Here is a 9,899-nt window from a genome sequence, read left to right as displayed (position 1 = left end):
CGACCCGATCCGTGTGTGTAGCTAGGTAGCGGACGCTCTCGCTACGCTTACCTGGTGATAAATTAAATTGAGGTAAGGTCGTGTAGTGGGTCTATGGGACCGGCCATCAGGTAAAACTTGGATTTGGCGCCGTATTTATTTAAGCATCATGCATCGGTTTTCAAGTTGAAAAACATTAAAGTTTGTCGTTCCTTTAAATATTTGGTTTAAGCATGTGTTCATACTGGAGCTCCAAACATTTATCTGTTGATTTTCAAACCTAGTCGAGTTAGAGTTCCTGTTGAGCAGCGAGGACGAAAGCTCACCCCTACAACAGTATGAATGCAGGTACTGTGCACTGGTGACGGGACAATAGCGGACAGAGCTGGGTGTGCAGAACAAGTTCGGTAAATTACCGTGTGAACCTTATTCTAAATCCTATTTCTCGAACTTTGTGTTCTGGAACTTGTGGTTATCTAGTCTCGTGTCATCATTTAGTTGAATTCTTTTCAAGTGAAATTCACCCTTGCGTGAGCCTTTATCCAAGTTCTGGACGAATGAAATAGATTTCAGCAACTCAAGTTTTTCACCTCAAGAATGTTTGTAGCTTCCGCTGTGTTTGTACAAAAAGTTTTTCAAACAAAATGCCTAGCGGTTCTCTAGGATGTAAATCGAGCGTTCGGTTTATGTTTTACAGTCTCGCGGCACTGTGACGTGCTTAAGCTGGTGAGGTGCAGCTTGGGGCGTTACAATCTCGCTAAGGTTCCCCCCCCTTTATGTCAACATCAACGCGTTCTAAGCCGTCCGCTCAAAAACGACATCACACACCAGCCGTACACGTGTCGCAGGTCTCCACTTACTCTCCGGATTAACCGAGGCGTCGCCTCGGTTACGAAATCCATAATTACTAGCATTAATGGCGAGAAGACGGCCAGGCTTAGGAGACAAGCCTCCGCACGCTAACCCTCTACGGGTTGGACACGTGTCAACCACCACCAGACGAAGCGTCTGGTGGAAGTAACCACTTGGGATGAATTCACCAACCATCCGAAGTCTCGGCTGAGTGAAACCCCGCCAGCGGAACTTCTCCCTTGTCATCTTCCAAGTGACCAAGTCTCAGCTGAGTGAAACCCCGCCAGCGGAACTTCTCCCTTGTCATCTGCCAAGTGACAAAGTCTCCGCTGAGCGAAACCCCGCTAGCGGAACTTTTCCCTTGTCATCTGCCAAGTGACGAAGTCTCCGCTGAGCGAAACCCCGCCAGCGGAACTTCTTCCTTATCATCTTCCAAGTGACGAAGTCTCCGCTGAGCGAAACCCCGCCAGCGGAACTTCTCCCTTGTCATCTTCCAAGTGACGAAGTCTCCGCTGAGCGAAACCCCGCCAGCGGAACTTCTCCCTTGTCATCTTCCAAGTGACCAAGTCTCCGCTGAGCGAAACCCCGCCAGCGGAACTTCTCCCTTGTCATCTTCCAAGTGACCAAGTCTCCGCTGAGCGAAACCCCGCCAGCGGAACTTCTCCCTTGTCATCTTCCAAGTGACCAAGTCTCCGCTGAGCGAAACCCCGCCAGCGGAACTTCTCCCTTGTCATCTGCCAAGTGACGAAGTCTCCGCTGAGTGAAACCCCGCCAGCGGAACTTCTCCCTTGTCATCTGCCAAGTGACCAAGTCTCCGCTAAGCGAAACCCCGCCAGCGGAACTTCTCCCTTGTCATCTTCCAAGTGACCAAGTCTCCGCTGAGCGAAACCCCGCCAGCGGAACTTCTCCCTTGTCATCTTCCAAGTGACAAAGTCTCCAGCGGAACTTCTCCCTTGCCATCCTGCAAGCGGGGCGTCTTCCGCTACACACCTCTAGCAGAATCCCCTTTTCATCTTGCAAGATGCGTGCTTTGTTCAGCGCAATATCGCTCAATAAAATACTGCCGGGCACGTCTACTGGACGCTGCTTCCTGCTGCAGTCAGCGGGGGGATATCCGCCAGCAGCGGATCCCGAGGCCACGCCTCACTCTGACAATGACCGCCACGCGGCGTTACGGTCAGACCGTCCCTACGGGACACGGGGACTTGTCAACAGTCTACGACGGCCCTGATCAGGCACGTTGACTACCCAACACCCTCTGCTCCGTGCAGCTCCCCCTCAACAAACAATCAGCCGACCATCCGGACGTCTACCTTGGCCCGGGAGTGGGGGACTCCCTGGGGGGCCTAGCAGGGGCCCACCCGAAAGGGTATAAAGCGTTTGCTCACTAAAATCCATGGTTGACAACGCACTGACGCTAATTATGCTCTTGCAAGTCTAGCGGAAGAAAACGCTTTAAACCGCCGAACAACTCCCCAACCAAGATTGCCCTCCTTGACTGGGGACTTGGGGGACTTGTACATACATGTACATTTGCAAGCATAATTAGCTATAATGGACCACGCTCATTGTACCGCTAAAGGTACTAATTCCAACCAAAGGAATGACATACAGGTACACCGCCAGGCGGGCTACAACCTCAGCGTCGGATCACCCCCAGATCACCGCCGACGCGCCGCCACGCGCCTTCCCAAAATGGCATCAGTAGCTCCCATAGCTGGGAACTGAAACACTTCAGTCCCACATCGAAAACAAAGAGAAGAACCTCCTCTTCCTCACCTATAAAAGGTTCTCTCCTCTCTCCTCATTAATTACGCATTCAATACTTACCTAATGTTACTTTGTCAACATAAATACATTGACTAACTTAGGCATCGGAGAGCTGAAGACCGCCCAGCGCGGTCTCCCTCTGACGCCCTTTGTATTTTACTTGACAGATAGTGGAAGCTTTGAGAGCATCACAAGTATCGATCCGCCCACCGGATCAGCGTTAACAAAGGTTCGGTTACCGCCGAACTTTTAGACATTAACAAGTTCCAACTCCAAGAAACAACAAGAAGAAGATCCAAAAAAGAAATTCTTCAAGAAAAAGAAGAATTAATCATCAAACCAACCATCAGAATAAACAACCAGGCAAGAAAGCTTGCAGATGCTGATTATGTAAAGCTGAAGAGCACTATACCAATGAATGCCCAGAAAAGGGTAAAAGATCTACTAAAGCTCTATTTGAAGAATATGAGCTCATAGTAGAAACAGCAAATATGAAAGGCTACGAAATAGCCTATTCTAATGAAGAAGATGACATGTCAGTTTACTCTGCTTGGTCTGAAGAAAAAAGAATCATCTGACTCTGAAATAGCATACTTGGAATCTAGACAGATTTAGAATAAGTCAAAATTCAACTGTGAAGAAAGTAAGATAGAAGCAATAATGTCTTCTTATCAGGTGAACCTTGGTACATTCGTTTGTGACTACTGCTTATGTCATGAAAGGAATGGACTTCCTATGTTCTGTGAAGAGTCAAAAAAGACTTACCACAAAGAATGTTTCATAGCTGAAGTAAGAAGAAAAACCAAGAATGGCCTTATCAGCCAATTGGTAGAACAAGAATATAAAGAATATTTCAATGAACAAAAAGAGAAAGAAGTAGAAACTTTGTTCCAAGAAATTGTTGAACCTTCCTCAGAAATAAAGGAAGAAAAAATCGATGAAGAAAAGATCGATGAAAATATAGAACTGGTTGAACCACCAGAAAATATTCCAGAAGAATGTAAACCATTCATTCCACAAGAACAAGCTCATGAAAACGAGCTTTAACAATCGAAAATCATCTCTACCAGTAAATACAGCAATTACATAGAGATTGGATTAAAATTCCCTGATCACAGAAAATATATATCATCTACATGCATTTGTAGATAATGGATCAGGATTCACAGTTGCAAAGAGATTTGCAATTCCAGAAGAACTCTGGAAAGAAGATAATAAAAGAATAGTTACTGGTGTCCAGTTTGATGGAAGCCATTTTACCATGAAAAAAGTGGCTAGAGATGTTCATATCACCATTGGTGGAGGAACATTTATCATCAATACTCTTTGGCAATCAGAAGGCCAAGGATCAGATTTCTTGTTGGGAAATGATTTCCTTCTCCAACAGAGATTTGTTCAAGATGAAGAAGCTATGGGCTTCAGAAAAGGAGACAGAATGTTTTGGGCCGATAGACTAACCCAAGCAAAAAGTGTAGTAGGTCCAAACTTTACTACTCAATATAAGAGATCGCAACGAAATAGTGGTGATCATAAGCCCTACAAGCCCAGATTTGAACCTGTGCTACAAATAAAACAACAAAAGGAATTACTTGTTGAAGAATCTTCTGAAGAAGAAAAAGAAGAAGAAGCTAGTTTCATCCATGAGCATAACCTCAAGCACTTCCAGAATAAGCATGAGTCTCAGAAAATTCCTACTCTTGATAAAATCAAGAAAATGCTCGAACAGAATATAGATGTCGACCCTCAAAAATTTTGGGAAAAAGACCCAGTGGTCTGTGAATTAAGATTGCATGATATGAATGTTATCTGTCATGTCAAAGCCATTCCTCAGTACAAAGAGGAAGATAAAAAAGAATTCAGAAAAGACATTGAAGATCTCCTGAACAAGAGATTAATTCAACCATCCACTAGCCCTCATCATGCCCTAGCATTCTATGTGAGAAATCATGCAGAAAATATTAGAGGAAAAGCTAGAATGGTAATTGACTATAGAGATGTCAATAAGAAAACCGTTAAAGACGGTTATCAAATTGCTCAAGTACGAGTTTTGATCAACCAGCTTAGAGGAGGTAAAGTCTTTTCAAAATTCGATGCAAAGTCGGGTTTTTGGCAAGTCAAGATGCATCCAGACAGTGTTCCTCTCACTGCATTTGGAACACCACAAGGTCATTATGAATGGTTAGTAATTCCCTTTGGCCTAAAACAAGCCCCTTCAATCTTCCAAAAATGGATGACATCTTCAAACATGTTGCTGAATTCTGTGTCGTCTACATTGATGACATTCTTGTCTTCTCCAAAAATAGAAAAGAACACATGAAACACCTCTATGAGGTTGTAAAACTGATAGTTCAGCATGGAATCATCCTAGGAGAAAAGAAAATCTTCTTTATCCTTGATGAAGTTGATTTCCTTGAAATAAACATCAAGAATGGAATAATAAAACTCCAACCCCATATCCTTGAGAAAATCTGGAAATTCCCAGATAAAATTCCTGATGCCAAGAGTCTAGAAAGATTCTTAGGAGTCATCAACTATGGAAGAGATTTCATTCCTAAAATATGAGGACTAACAACAATGTTATCTCCTAAAACAAGTTCCAAGGACTAACAGCAATGGAGTCTAGATAACCTTTTATATGCTTTTCAGGAAAGAAACAGTGGTCTCATGTTTCCAGCTTTATTTGCCATAGCTGAAGAGCTCCATGAAAATGCCAGACCACAATTTGAAGAAGTTTATGAAAATACACAGTAGAGTGCTGTCCAAACTGAGAAAATCCAGTATCTTGAAGATCCTGAGAGTGCTAGAATTCCTGTTTTAGCACAAAAAGAATCCAAATGGTTTGACTTTCATAATCTTATTGGAAGTAAGAATTCTGACTCATGTCTGCCTCCAACTCTCTTCACTATCCCTGGACCTTATGTTGGATGATATATGGTTAATGTTCAGAGTGAACATCCTCAAGAACACAAGGTTTGGCTTGTTGAAAATGGTTTTGTCCACAATCTTTGGACCAAAACAAATGATGATCTCAAGGGACTGCCACCCCTCATAGTCAACACAGTCAAGAACGTTAGAAAAAATGACTGCATCCTCATATTAAAGTTTAGATCTACTCCACCATAGTGGATTCAGAAGAACAATGAGGAGGTTGATTATATTTCTCCATATCATTATGTGAGAATCATTCAAGGGAAGTATCTTCACCCTGCATGTGTTGGATACAATGGACAACCAAATTCTAGCATTCCCTGGATGAAGGTCATGTCACTAGAATATATCAAAAAGATCATTGAAGAAGATGCAGAAAATACATTCCTGGCAGCAGGAGAAAAAATTATTGTTACTGCATACGATCATCCTGAGGTTATTAGCAGTGACTTTTTCCTATCTCTCAAGAGAAAAGAGATAGACTCCACGTTATTAGCTTGTTTTCAGTGGATCGAAAAAATTGAAAACGACAACCACTACAAAATGTACGAAGATACAGACGTGAAAGAAAATGGAACTAAAGCTAGGATGGAAAACAACTCTTTTGTCCTAGGCCACAATTCTGAAATAGATGAAAACATGTGAAGCAGCAGGTGTAAAACAACACCGAAAGCAACTTTGGCTTTTCCTAAAGATGCTTTTTACTTTTCAAAAAAAGAGGAAGGTGAAAAACATTTCACCTAAAAGAATCTACTTTTCTTCAATCGACCTCAATCTCCGGAGCACTCAAGAAAGCATAAAATAATGGAGCTGTCCTGTACATTTTTATGTTTTGAATTCCAGTTTGAGTTCCGTTCCCTATAAAAGGAGCCTTAAGTTCAGTTTGTAAGACATCAGAAAATTGAGCAGAAGAGTCTTCTCTCAAGAAGTAAGAAAGCCATAGTAGCAGTGTGCTCTTTCCTTCCTATCTAGTGTGAAGTAGTGTGCTTTCATTTCAAGTATCTGTACTCGTTCTTATGGATAGCTAAACAGCTTTTTAGCTGTTTACCTGAGAATGACGCTCTGAATTCTGAGCTTGTAATTATGTTTAAATAGATAATTTCAGATTGCTCATCCACTTCGTCAGTATTTCAATAATTATATTATTGTTTTATATCTGTGTTCAGCCTTAATCCCGTACTATCTTTAAGTTTAGATTTTCCGTTTCTTAGGAAGATTTGCCTCAGCTTAAGATAAAAACAAGCAGCAACGATTCCGCCTGTTAAAGTAACCGTTAGGTGAAAAACTTGGGCATGTTGAAGGCTAGTTTTGTTTTTCTCAGAAGTTTGAACAGGTTTTTCTAAAGAAAAAGTAAATTTAGACCCCAAAAGTCATAACAGGATATATTAGGCACGACCCCAAATAGGACTACCCTTATGAGTCTTTTCCCTAAAGATTTGTGTAATTGGGCAAAATACCAACTTGTTGGATTGATTGGGCGAAATACATAGTGATTTTGGGCAAACAGGCAAAACCCCAAAAAACAAAACGAAGAACTAAAGCTAACTCAAATACTAGAAAAAAAAAAACAAAACACATGCTGGGCCCCGATGGGGTTGGGGGGCCACGGTCAAATGACCTTACCCCTAAAAAATAAAACGAAAAACTAAAACTAACTCAACTACCAAATTACTAACTAACAAAAACAAAAAAGACCCAAATAATCTCTATTACACAAAGTTATTGCAATGAACCAAAAAGTTACTATCATTTTTCGACAATAGCTTCTCAAAAGATACCAATAATTTTTCAAAAGATTATCGTGAATGACAGTAGTTTTTTCCGAAAATAACATTAACTTTTCCAGGTAGTTGACAATAGCTTTCCGAAAGATAGTAATGACTTTTTTGACAAATGAAAATTACTTTTCTGAAAAATGTCAGTAACTTTTTTGTTCATCTATAGTAGCTTTTTTGTTCGTCAACAATAATTTTTCAATTAATAATAATAGATGTTTTGAAGCAAAGTCATTTTCGTAAAATAATGAAAATTAAAATTCCAGTGGCAATTTTGTAAATATTGACATATCTTTATATTTTGGTGGCTTTATATGGCGAAAAAAAAATTAGAGCTAAATACTTTTTAGTACCCTGTGGTTTGTGCCCAACATCAATTCAGTCCCTCGACTTTCAATTTCATCAAAAACACCCCTGCATTATCAAATCTCGTCAAATATATCCTTCTGTCATTCCTCTGTCAACTGCAGCCGTTAACTCGCTGACGTCAGCTCTTGTGGGCCCCATCTCTAACACAAAATTCCCAAATTGTCCATGCCCTCGTTTCTAATGTCATTAGAACCGTGGAGGTAAACGTGTGAAGAGAGAGACGCCAAGCCTACGGCTATGGCTGTGATGCCACCAAAGAGAGAAGTCGTCCCCAAAGCGCTCCTAAAGATGCTTGTCTTAGGTGTGGACTACCCGGACATTGGGCAAGGGCGTGTAAAGTATCCCATAATGTTGCAAACGCATACAAGATGTATCGTGAAGCAATGGAGGCACATTACATGGAACAAGAATATCAAGATGGCGATCTCGATCTACGGGTGGAAGACTTCAAATGCCAAGATCTAGAGACTGGTGATTTTGATTAAGTCTTTTTATTTTCCAAGTGATGTAGGCAATTGCCATATTATTTTTTGTAGTAAATGCCATTGGTTTAGTTTTTCTTCACATAGGCTCATCCAAAATGAGTATGATGTCTAGGAAGGTTTTGAGATAAGTGGTACTTAAGCGAGGTTTGCTCCACCGAGCTCTCTCTACTCACCTGGTCATATTTATTTTGGAGTTACCAAAAGAAGTTAAACGACTACCATTGTGTTGCATTAGCTAGTACTTGGATTAGATTCTCTTAATAGTTAAGAAATAATGATGTACTCCATTGGCTTATGAATAAAATTTCGAGTTCTTTTCATTATGACTCCATTTTGATTCTGAGCATATGACTTTGTGACGACGATGGCTGGGCCATCGATCAGTATTAGTTCAAGGACATGGAATAGCCCAAGTTCCCTTGTCAAATGACACCTTGATTACTATCACAGAAACTCTCTACGCTCCTAGGGCAAATCGCACCCTATGAATAGCCAACGGATTCCATGCAAAAACGCATGTAGAGAACGGAAATGAGTTCATTTGCAATACATCTAATGATTGTGAACAAAGGCGCATCTTAGAAGTTTATGAGTGTTTTTAGTGGACTCTATGTCACTATTTGAGCTATTAAATCCAATAAAGTTATGAGAGAAGATCTCTTGGATTTAGACACATATTGACTTTGTCAAGACAGGATAGGCAATCCTAGTCATGATATGATGATCCGTCTACTAAAGACTCCACATGGACATCCTTTCTCTCGAGCGAAACGAGGTATGAATCAAAAGTTGATTCCTGTATTAAGTGTGACCGCCGCCGTTGCCTTTGGCGCCCCCGCCGTCCACCACCAGCCTAGGGCTGGCATAGTCCCTATCTATGACGCGATGGATGGTGTCCATCATGGTGATGGCGCCCTAAGTGATGCTGCAATCACCAACTTTACTTCAAATAGCATTTCAGACGCTCAGGTCCAACCAAAATTCTCATTGGTTGCTTCTAAGGCCCCTCGCTCGTTTTACAAAGCTCGTTCCTTAGGGAAATTAGGACTGAGACCGTCCTATGCAAAAGATATGAAAATACTCATTCTGTTCTTACATAGAATCCATGGGGATTATGTTGATTGATTCAACCAACTTGCGGACATTTAAATATCTCATGATGTTAGTTGACACGCAAACACGCTGGTCACGTGTTGTGCCATTGTCCACCTATAAATGTTGCTTATACATACTACACTCCTAGCACATATTATATGACAACGGGCTCACTCCCCGGATCATCTTGTTCAGTCAATTGGACTTGACAATGCTAGAAAGTTTACATCGAAGACTTTCAATGGTTATTACATTGAGACTGATGTTGGACATCATATTCCTATGAACACACCCAAAATGGTCTCGCGGAAACGACTACGATGGTAGCTCGACAATTGGTAATGCGCACCAATCTCCTTATATCCGCTTGGGGTGATGTAATATCACATGCAGCTATGTTAATTCATCTACGACCCACCACCACTCAATCTATCTATGCGTTACAGCTAGTGACTGGATACGAGTACCTCATACTTACGCATCTTTGAGTGAGCCATTTACGTGCCTCTTGCGTCACCACAACGCACTACAATGGGTCCTCGCAGACGACTAGGAAAATACGTTGGATATGAGACTCCAACAATCGTCCGCCACTTAATGCCCTTGCTAGGCGATCTCTTCACTGCATGTCTTGCGGAGTGTCACT

This window comes from Rosa rugosa, chromosome 1 (genome assembly GCF_958449725.1).
Source record: "Rosa rugosa chromosome 1, drRosRugo1.1, whole genome shotgun sequence".
In the NCBI taxonomy this organism is placed as follows: Eukaryota; Viridiplantae; Streptophyta; class Magnoliopsida; order Rosales; family Rosaceae; genus Rosa; species Rosa rugosa.
Note: the sequence above shows the minus strand (reverse complement) of the source record.